The sequence below is a fragment of the Sapajus apella genome, unplaced genomic scaffold (assembly GCF_009761245.1).
Source record: "Sapajus apella isolate SASKATOON/1434 unplaced genomic scaffold, GSC_monkey_1.0 scaffold233, whole genome shotgun sequence".
In the NCBI taxonomy this organism is placed as follows: domain Eukaryota; kingdom Metazoa; phylum Chordata; class Mammalia; order Primates; family Cebidae; genus Sapajus; species Sapajus apella.
Window position 1 is genome coordinate 487,407 of NW_022437173.1, and position 9,563 is coordinate 496,969.

The following is a 9,563-nucleotide window of genomic DNA, read 5'->3' on the forward strand; positions in this document are numbered from 1 at the left end:
AGTGATCCTTGAGGACCAGCTGTCCTTCTGGGGATCCCGGGTCTAGGTTGGTGTGTCTGATAAGAATTTCCTGGAGCCTTTCGAGAAAGGCTGCGGGGTTCTCATCTGGCCCTTGGTCGATGGTTGCTAACTTATTATAATTTACAGGCTTGACTTGACTCCTTTTCATTCCCTCTATTAGGCACAGGAGCATGTGGTTTCTGGCGCAGATTCCTGCCTGGGAGTTGTAGTCCCAGTTGGGGTCCTGCAGGGGAACAGCCGTAGCTCCCACGGGGTAGTTGGCATCTGCCAAGTGTAGCTCATCCCCGCACTGACGGGCCGCCTCCCAAATGGTCTGTCTTTCTTCCAGAGGGAGGGTTTGTCCTAGGAGGATGGTGACATCCTTCCAGGTTAGTTCAAAAGTGCGGGTTAATTTACGGAAGCCCTCGGTGAATTTTCCCGGGTTCTCCGAGAATTTTCCCAGGCCTTCCTTAACTTGGGTCAAGTTCTGCAACAGAAAGGGGCCTCGAACCGGGACTGGTCCTGTGGATCTGCTCACCGTTGGTAGTGGGCAGGTTCCAGAGCAGGGGCCTGAGGGACCAGCGTAGGTTAGGGCTGACCTGTGAAGGCTAAGAGAAGGACATAAGGAGGAAGGAGCTGGGGGTGCCTGTTCTTCCTCTTTGGTCTCAGGAAGAGGAGGTTGAGGTGAGTTGACCAGGAAATCTTTGAAGTTTCCTGGTTGAGAGTTCTGGAGTGGACAACTGAAAATAGGGAAGAGGGTGGGATTTGTTTCACAGCCTTTAGAAAAATTGGGATTTTCCCTCAAGGTCATGAAGGTTTTCACATAAGGGACCTCTGACCATTTGCGGTGGCACCGGCAGTAGAGGTCGAGCTGGAGTATGGTATTCATATTTAAGCTCCCCCACACTGGCCAGGCTTCCTGCCCTTCTAGGTTATATTTTGGCCAAACTTTATTGCAAAGGAAAATCAGTCTTTTTTGTTTTACAGTGTGGAGATCAAACTTATCCCAGTTTTGAAGGATGCATCCAAGAGGGGAATCCCAGGGTACAGAGATCTTGTTACCCATCTGAAAGAGAAGACAGGTGAGAATGCAGGATAGAGAGGCATCCCTCCACCTACTCAGTGCCTAATGGAGATGAGGCATCTCACACATTGACCTAGGTGAGGGGGTCCACGCCTTTGCCTGTGAGGGTGAAGCATTCCTCCCCTTGTGGCTCCAGAATCCACAAGTCCTACTGTGTGTACCACACTTTCTGTCCCTGCCTCTTTTTTTTTTGAGATGAAGTCTTGCTCTTTCACCCAGGCTGGAGTGCAATGGCGCAATCTTGGCTCACTGCAACCTCTGCCTCATGGGTTCAAGCCATTCTCCTGCCTCAGCCTCCCAAGTAGCTGGGACCACAGGTGTGCACAACCACACCTGGCTAATTTTTGTATTTTTAGTAGAGAGGGGGTTTCATCATGTTGGCCAGGCTGATCTCGAACTCCTGACCTCAGGTGATCTGCCCACCTTGGCTTCCCAAAATGTTTGGATCACAGGTGTAAGCCATCATGCCCAGCCCCTCTGCTTCTTTTTTGCTCAGAAGAGTTTCTTAGATTTCCTAGGATTAATGCCTAGCAGGAACAACTCTCTCACCTCTGTTCAGCAAAGAAGGGTGGAGGAATGTTTGGCATGGGAGCAATTCTGTTGTCTCTCCTATTCCCAGTGACCTTGTTTCTGCAAGAAGCTCAGTAGTCATGCCCCTGCTAGTGTCCACAGAGAAGGGACACCATAATAAGGTCCCCTTAATGCGTAAACATATTGGGCTAATAGGTACTAATGAGTAGAGTAATGGAGGAAAATGTGATATCTTCTTCCACTCCTAAAAGATTCCTGGAGGATGCCGGGCATGGTGGCTCATGCCTGTAATCCCAGCACTTTGGGAGGCTGAGGTGGGCGGATCACCTGAGGTCAGGAGTTAGAGACCAGACTGATCAATATAGTGAAACCCCGTCTTTAAATAATAATAATAAAATTTAAAAAATCAAAAAATCAAAAGATTCCTGGAGGATCATACAGCAAAAATACTTTAGACCAGGAGCAGTGGCTCACGCTTGTAATCCCAGCACTTTGGAAGGCTAAGGTGGGCAGATCACTTGAGGTTAGGAGTTTGAGGCCAGCCTAGCCAACATGGTGAAATGCTGTCTCTGCTAAAAATGCAAAAGATTAAAGGCTGGGTATGGTGACTCGGGCCTGTAATACCAGCTACTTAGGAAGCTGAGGCAGGAGAATCGCTTGAACCCAAAAGGTGGAGGTCGCAGTGAGCCGAGATTGCACCACTGCACAATAGCATGGGTGACACAGCCAGACTCAGGCTCGGAAAAAAAAATTAGGGCCGGGAGCAGTGGCTCATGCCTGTAATCCCAGCACTTTGGGAGGCTAAGGTGGGAGGATTACCTGAGGTTAGGAGTTCGGGACCAGCCTGGCCAACATGCTGAAACCCCAGGTGACAATGAGACTCTGTCTCAAAAAAAAAAAAAAAATTAGCAGAGCATGGTGGCGCATGCCTATAATCCCAGCTACTGGGGAAGCTGAGGCAGGAGAATCCCTTGAACCCAGGAGGCAGAGATTGCAGCGAGCCAAGATTGTGCCATTACGCTCTAGCCTGGGTTACAAGAGCGAGACTCCATCTCAAAAGAAAACAAAACAACAAAAAAAACCAGTATGAATTTCACCACAGGCCCGCAAAGGCCTCTGGTGCCTGGCAGTGAAACAAGCACAGCAGATCCAGACAAGCAGGATGTACAGGGTCTTGCACATGAAGAAGGAATTCAGGGAAGCCTGGGGGCAAGGACAGGGACAGCAAAGAGTAAGCAGAGTGACCTGGGGCATTATTCACTGGTGGCATCATATTGTATCCAGGGGAATGAACTATATCACAGCAAGTATAAGAGCCTTAACACGTGATAGTAGTTCTAGTTGAAAGATACGAAGCTCCCAGTCATTGCACAGCTGGGCAGGATTTTCTGCCACCTTCACAAGCCTCCTGCAGGGAAGGTCACCGTTTCTGTGATCTACTCATGTGGACTTTAAAGTCCTCCCTCTGGTGGAGCCTGGTGGCTCACACCTATAATCCCAGCACTTTGGGAGGTCAAGGCAGGTGGATCACCTGAGGTTGGGAGTTCAAGACCAGCCTGACCAACATGGAGAAACCCTGTCTCCACTAAAAATACAAAAAATTAGCTAGGTGTGATGGTGCACGCCTATAATTCTAGCCACTTGGGAGGCTGAGGCAGGAGAATCACTTGAACCAGAGAGGCGGAGCTTGCAGTGAGCTGAGATTGCACCACTGCGCTCCAGCCTGGGTGACAGTGCAAGACTCAGTCTCAAAAAAAAAAAAAAGAAAAATCCTCTCTCCTCTGCTTGTCACCCCTCAGGGTGAGCTGAGAAATCAGCCAAAGGGAACAGAGACGCAGTGGCTGAAGGGAGATGGTACTGGGCACTTGTTAGTAAACACGGCGTGAGAGGAAAAACCCCTCCCCTTAAAGCTGGAAGAAGCAGCTCGTAATCCCAGTACTTTGGAAGGTTGAGGCAGGTGGATCACTTGAGGTCTGGAGATCGAGACCAGCAAGGCCAACATGGTGAAATCCCTTCTCTACTAAAAATACAAAAATTAGCCGGGCATGGTGGGGCACCCCTGTAATCCCAGCTACTCGGGAGGCTGAGGCTAGAGAAACACTTGAACCCAAGAGGTGGAGGTTACTGTGAGCCAAGATCATGCCACTGCACTCCAGTGTGGGTGACAGAGCCAGACTGTCTCAAAAAAAAAAAAAAAAAAAAATAGCTGCAAGAACTGCTGCATTTGAGCAGGAGGTTCTTCAGTGCAGAAAGAGGCAGAGAAAGAAGCAGAGGTCATTGCCCAGGTAATCTGGCACCGCCGTTTTGGCACTTACCTGGGAGAACAGTTCACAGGCCAGGTAACCAGCTGAAAACACTGGATGTTAGCAGGAGGGGTGTGGAAGTCCTCTGGGTTGTAGTCTTCTTGAATTCAGTCAAGAGACACGCAGAAAGAGTTAAAGCGGTAAGTGCTCTTTATTTAAAGAGACAGGAGCTCAGAAAGAAGTGATGCTTTGAAGGAAGAAACAGGAAGGGCTCCTGAAAAGAAGTCCATCCCTGCTGATAATGGGCAGAGCCTTTTTATGAAAATCTGACATGATTATTCATGAAGGGGCTGTGGAGGAGCCTTCCTAGTAAGCCAGCTCACGGAAGTCCCCTGGGCAGGAATGTGCTGTGACTGTCCATGCTGGTACACACGTAACATGTCTCATTAACACCTCAAGAATCCATTTACGGGTGTGCGTGTGTGTGGATTTTTCCTAGGGTAATATTTGAGAAAAAGGAAATATGTTTTTATTTTAGTTTAATTTTTTTTTTTTTTTTTTGAGACTGAGTCTCACTTTGTCACCCAGGCTGTGTGCAGTGATGTGATCTCAGCTCACTGCAACCTCCATCTTCTGGGTTCCAATGATTCTCCTGCCTCAGCCTCCAAAGTAGCTGGGACTACAAGCATCTGCCACCACACCCGGCTAATTTGTGTATTTTTAGTAGAGACAGAGTTCCACCATGTTGGTCAGGCTGGTCTCGAATTCCAGACCTCAAGTGATCCATCCACCTCGGCCTCCCAAAGTAGTGAGATTACAGACTTGAGCCATCAAGTTCTGTCTTATTTTTATTTACTTACTTTTTATTTTATTTATATTTTTCAAACAAAACAGAACATGCTTTGTGTTTTTTATTTTATTTTTTGAGAGTTTCGCTCTTTCTCCCAGGTTGGAGCGAGGTGGCGTGATCTCAGCTCACTGCAACCTCTGCCCTTCAGGATCAAGTGATCCTCCAGCCTCAGCCTCTGGAGTACCTGGGATTATAGGCACCCGCCACCACGCCCGGCTAATTTTTGTATTTTTGTTAGAGATGAGGTTTCACCATGCTGGCCAGGCTAGTCTCGAACTCTTGACCCACCTCGGCCTCCCAAAGTGCTAGGATTACAGGCGTGAGCCACTGCACTCGACCTGTTTTTTAGTATGATAATCATCAAAAGGCTATTCTAAGGGAAATTATTAGAGAAGCACACGTGCACATTACTAGGGAAAATTCTCTACCTCCGCTATCTCTGGCTAGGGCCTGATACGTCCCCTTCTAGGCCAGATTAGCCCAGCCACAAGGCCAGGTGTAGGGTATACAGACACAACCCACTGTCTTTTTTGCTTACTGTCAATGGGCAGCATCTTCAAGGAGGCCATCAGTGGGCTGTGTTTCTAAAGATTCCTTTCCCAGGCACTCCCTCACCTGCTCATGCCTGGCTACCTGTGTACGCCAACATTTCAGCTGGTTTGTGGACACAATGACTTTTGAAATAGTATGTAGGCTGGGCACAGTGGCTCACACCTGTAATCCCAGCACTTTGGGAGGCTGAGGCTGGAGGATCACTTGAGGTCAGGAGTTCCAGACCAGCCTGACCAACATGGTGAGACCCCGTCTCTACTAAAAATATACAATTAGACAGGCATAGTGGTGCACACCTGTAATCCCAACTACTTGGGAGACTTAGGAGAATCGCTTGAACCTGGGAGGCAGAGGTTGCAGTGAGCTGAGATCTCACCATTGCACTCCAGCCTGGACAAAAAGAGCAAAACTCCATCTCAATAAATAAATAAATAAATATCTAATTTATCCACCTCTGTATGTTTTCATCATAACCAATCTGAAGGCAAAGTTACCTACAGCTTTTCCTCCCAGCTTGCAGAAAACAACATAACTTTCTTTACCTTAATAAAGTTTATTCTCGGGCCGGGCGCGGTGGCTCAAGCCTGTAATCCCAGCACTTTGGGAGGCCGAGGCGGGTGGATCACGAGGTCAAGAGATCGAGACCATCCTGGTCAACATGGTGAAACCCCGTCTCTACTAAAACTACAAAAAATTAGCTGGGCGTGGTGGTGCGTGCCTGTAATCCCAGCTACTCAGGAGGCTGAGGCAGGAGAATTGCCTGAACCCAGGAGGCGGAGGTTGCGGTGAGCCGAGATCGCGCCATTGCACTCCAGCCTGGGTAACAAGAGCGAAAACTCCGTCTCAAAAAAAAAAAAAAAAAAAAGGAAATAAAGTTTATTCTCTGCTGGGGATCGTGGTTCACACCTGTAATCCTAGCACTTTGAGAGGTCAGGATGGGTGGATCACTTGAGCTCAGGAGTTTGAGACCTGTCTGGGCAACATGGTGAAACCCTGTCTTTATGAACAATACAACAATTAGCCGGGTATGGTGGCATGTGCCTGCAGTCCCAGCAACTGGAGAGGCTAAGGTGGATCACTACAGCTTAGGAGGAGGAGGTTGCAGTGAGCCGTGATTATACAACTGTTTGAGACCAGCCTGACCAACTTGGTGAAGCCCTGTCTCTACTAAAAATATAAAAATGAGCTGGGTGTGGTGGCGTGTGCCTGTAATTCCAAATACTCAGGAGTCAGAGGCAGGAGATTCACTTGAACCCGGGAGGTGGAAGTTTCAGTGAGCCGAGACTGAGCCATTGCACTCCAGCCTGGGAAATGAGCAAAACTCATCTCAAAACAAACAACAAACAAAACTAATGAAAGGCAATGAGGGCCAGGTGTGGTGGCTCAGGCCTGTAATCCTAGTACTTTGGGAAGCTGAGACAGGTGGATCATTTGAGGTCAGGAGTTTGAGACGATCCTGGCCAACATGGTGAAACCCAGTCTCTACTAAAAATACAAAAAATTAGGTGGGCATGGTGGTGGGCAGCTGTAATCCTACCTACTCAGGAGGCTGAGGCAGGAGAATCACTCAAACCCGAAAGGCAGAGGTTGTAGTGAGCCGAGATCAATCCACTGCACTCCAGCCAAGGCAACAGAGGGAGATTGCATTTCAAAAAAAAAAAAAACAAACAAAAAGGCAACAAGATTAAGATGATAGAAGGTACCTGAATTCTGCTAAAATGTAGGCATAAACAATAGCCATTATCATGGGGATCAGAAGATTTGTAATTTCCCCAATTGCTCCTATAGATAGCATAATTATTGTCAAAACCTAAGATTCATCTTTGAAGTATTTTTCAGACATTTCCAATTGGGCAGAGTAGCTCAGGCCACCTGGGCCTCCTCTTCACTGGTACCAGAGAACTGGCACCAACAAGTCCTGTGATCCCTATCCAGAAACTGACTCAGCTCAGGAAGGCTGTTTCGGACACTCCTATGATTTCCTCTCCAACCAATCAGCTGCACCAATTGCCTAGTCCCTTGCTCTCTATATTATCCTCACAAACTCTGGTCTCCAGCTTTTCCAAAGACAGATTTTCGAATTAACTTCTCCCTCTCCCACCAGTTTGACCTGGCTAGCCCTGCGATTATTAAACTTATTGCAGCAAAACCCCACTGTTTTCAGTGCTCTGGCTCTTCTGAACAGAGGCAAGGTGAATCCGGATGCCGACAGACCTAGCTTCCCACGCCTTGCACCCCAGGTGTTGTCCCTATGAAAGTCTCTGGAGGCTGGGCAAGGTGGCTCACGCCTGTAATTCCAGCACTTTGGGATGCCAAAGCAGGTGGATCACGTGGTCAGGAGTTCAAGACCAGCCTGGCCAAGATGGTGAAACCCTGTTTCTACTAAAAATACAAAAATTAGCCAGGCTTGACGGCAGGAGCCTGTAACCCCAGCTACTCTGGAAGCTAAAGCAGGAGAATTGCTTGAACCAGGGTGTCAGAGGTTGCAGTGAGCCGAGCTCAAGCCACTGCACTCCAGCCTGGGCAATAAAGTGAGACTGTCTCCAAAAAAAAAAAGTGTATGGAAATGAGTACAGGGTTGATTCTGGAGTGAATGGAGACTAGAAGATAAAACGATTTCTATTTTGTTCTGTGGAGCTTCAGCATGTAATTGCACCATCACGCCATGCAGAATTTTCATTTCACATTCCAGTTTACATTCCGTTCACAGACAATTCTAGGGCTTTTTTTTTTTTTTTTTTAGACAGAGTTTCGCTCTTGTTACCCAGGCTGGAGTGCAATGGCGCCATCTCGGCTCACTGCAACCTCTGCCTCCTCGGTTCAAGCAATTCTCCTGCCTCAGCCTCCTGAGTAGCTGGGACTACAGGCACGCGCCACCATGCCCTGCTAATTTTTTGTAGTTTTAGTAGAGACGGGGTTTCACCATGTTGACCAGGATGGTCTCGATCTCTTGACCTCGTGATCCACCCGCCTCGGCCTCCCAAAGTGCTGGGATTACAGGCTTGAGCCACCACGCCCGGCCAATTCTAGGGCTTTTAAATTCTAGGGCTTTTAAATTAAAATTGCTAAGGTTAATTTCGATAGCAGGAATTTTTCTGGATCCAATCACCAACAGTTTGCTCTGCCCCAGGGAGAGCCTGGTGAGTTGCTTCGGCCTCACCAGTAAATGACGATCCCTAAACCGGCAAAATAGAGATGCCCAGGAAGCCAGAAGAGGAAAGCACAGGCCCCGCCCTTCCGATCAGCCCCCGCCCCCTCCCTTTCTCCCTCCCCAGTTGGCCCCTTGCTGGCTGGACTCGCCCAACCCTGGCTCCCGCCCTGTGCCACGCAGTCTCCTGCGGACCCGGAAGCAGATCGCCGGAATCAAAGTTGCTCCACCACGTGTGAGTTTCCCTCTGTCTACATTAACATTAAATTTGGGGTCTGGGCGCTGTGGCTCACATCTATAATCCCAGCATTTCGGGAGGCGAAGGTGAGCGGATCACTTGAGGTCAGGAGTTCAAGACCAGCCTGGTCAACAGGGCGAAACCCGTTGCTTTTAAAAATACAAAAATGCTCCGGGCGTGATGGCCTGCGCTTTTAATCCAGCTACTCGGGAGGCTGAGGCAGGAGAATCACTTGAACCCGGGCGGCGGCGGTTGCAGTGAGCCTAAATTTCACCCCTACGCTGCAGCCTGGGCGACAGCGGGAGTTTGTCTGAAAAAAAAAAAAAAAAGTAGAGAAGAGGCCGACCTCAAAGAAATGGACAGCATGATAGGGAGCGGGGCAGCAAAGGCGGAGGCGCCCCAGAGTCGGAGAGAAGGAGTGATTTCGAGCCAGGGCAGACAGAGCAGCGAGGTGCTGGGACAGCAAGAATGGGCATTCATGACAAAGAGCAGAGAGAACCACGGCAGGGTTCTTGGGATTATGGATTCAAATTCATTAAAAGGCATAGGCCTGTTCAGATTGTCTGTTTCTTTTTGAGTGAGTTTTGGTGCAGGAACAACTGAAAATCCAAATGGAAAAAAAAAAATCCGGACAAAGACCTCACTTTTTTTTTTTTTCTTTTCGAGAAGGAGTCTTGCTCTGTTGCCCAGGCTGGAGTACAATGGCGCGATCTCAGCTCGCTGCAACCTCCGCCTCCGGGTCAAGTGATTCTCCTGCCTCAGCCTGAGTATCTGAGATTACAAGCGCGTTCCACCACACCAGGCTAATAGACCTCTCATTTTGTACATAAATTAACTCAGAATGGATCATAGACCTCAGGGATCTGAGGGTGCTAGAGACTGAGGATAAGCGGGTGTAAACAGGGAAGAGGGATTTT

General features: G+C 48.6%; 1 long non-coding RNA gene across 1 annotated transcript; it reads left to right on the forward strand.

Annotated features, from left to right (window-relative positions):
* The first annotated feature begins 535 nt into the window (after positions 1-535).
* Positions 536-9,085, forward strand: LOC116544856. Its single transcript, XR_004266068.1, has 2 exons — positions 536-1,082; positions 8,536-9,085. It is a non-coding gene; the product is annotated as an uncharacterized LOC116544856 (long non-coding RNA).
* Positions 9,086-9,563: the final 478 nt, after the last annotated feature.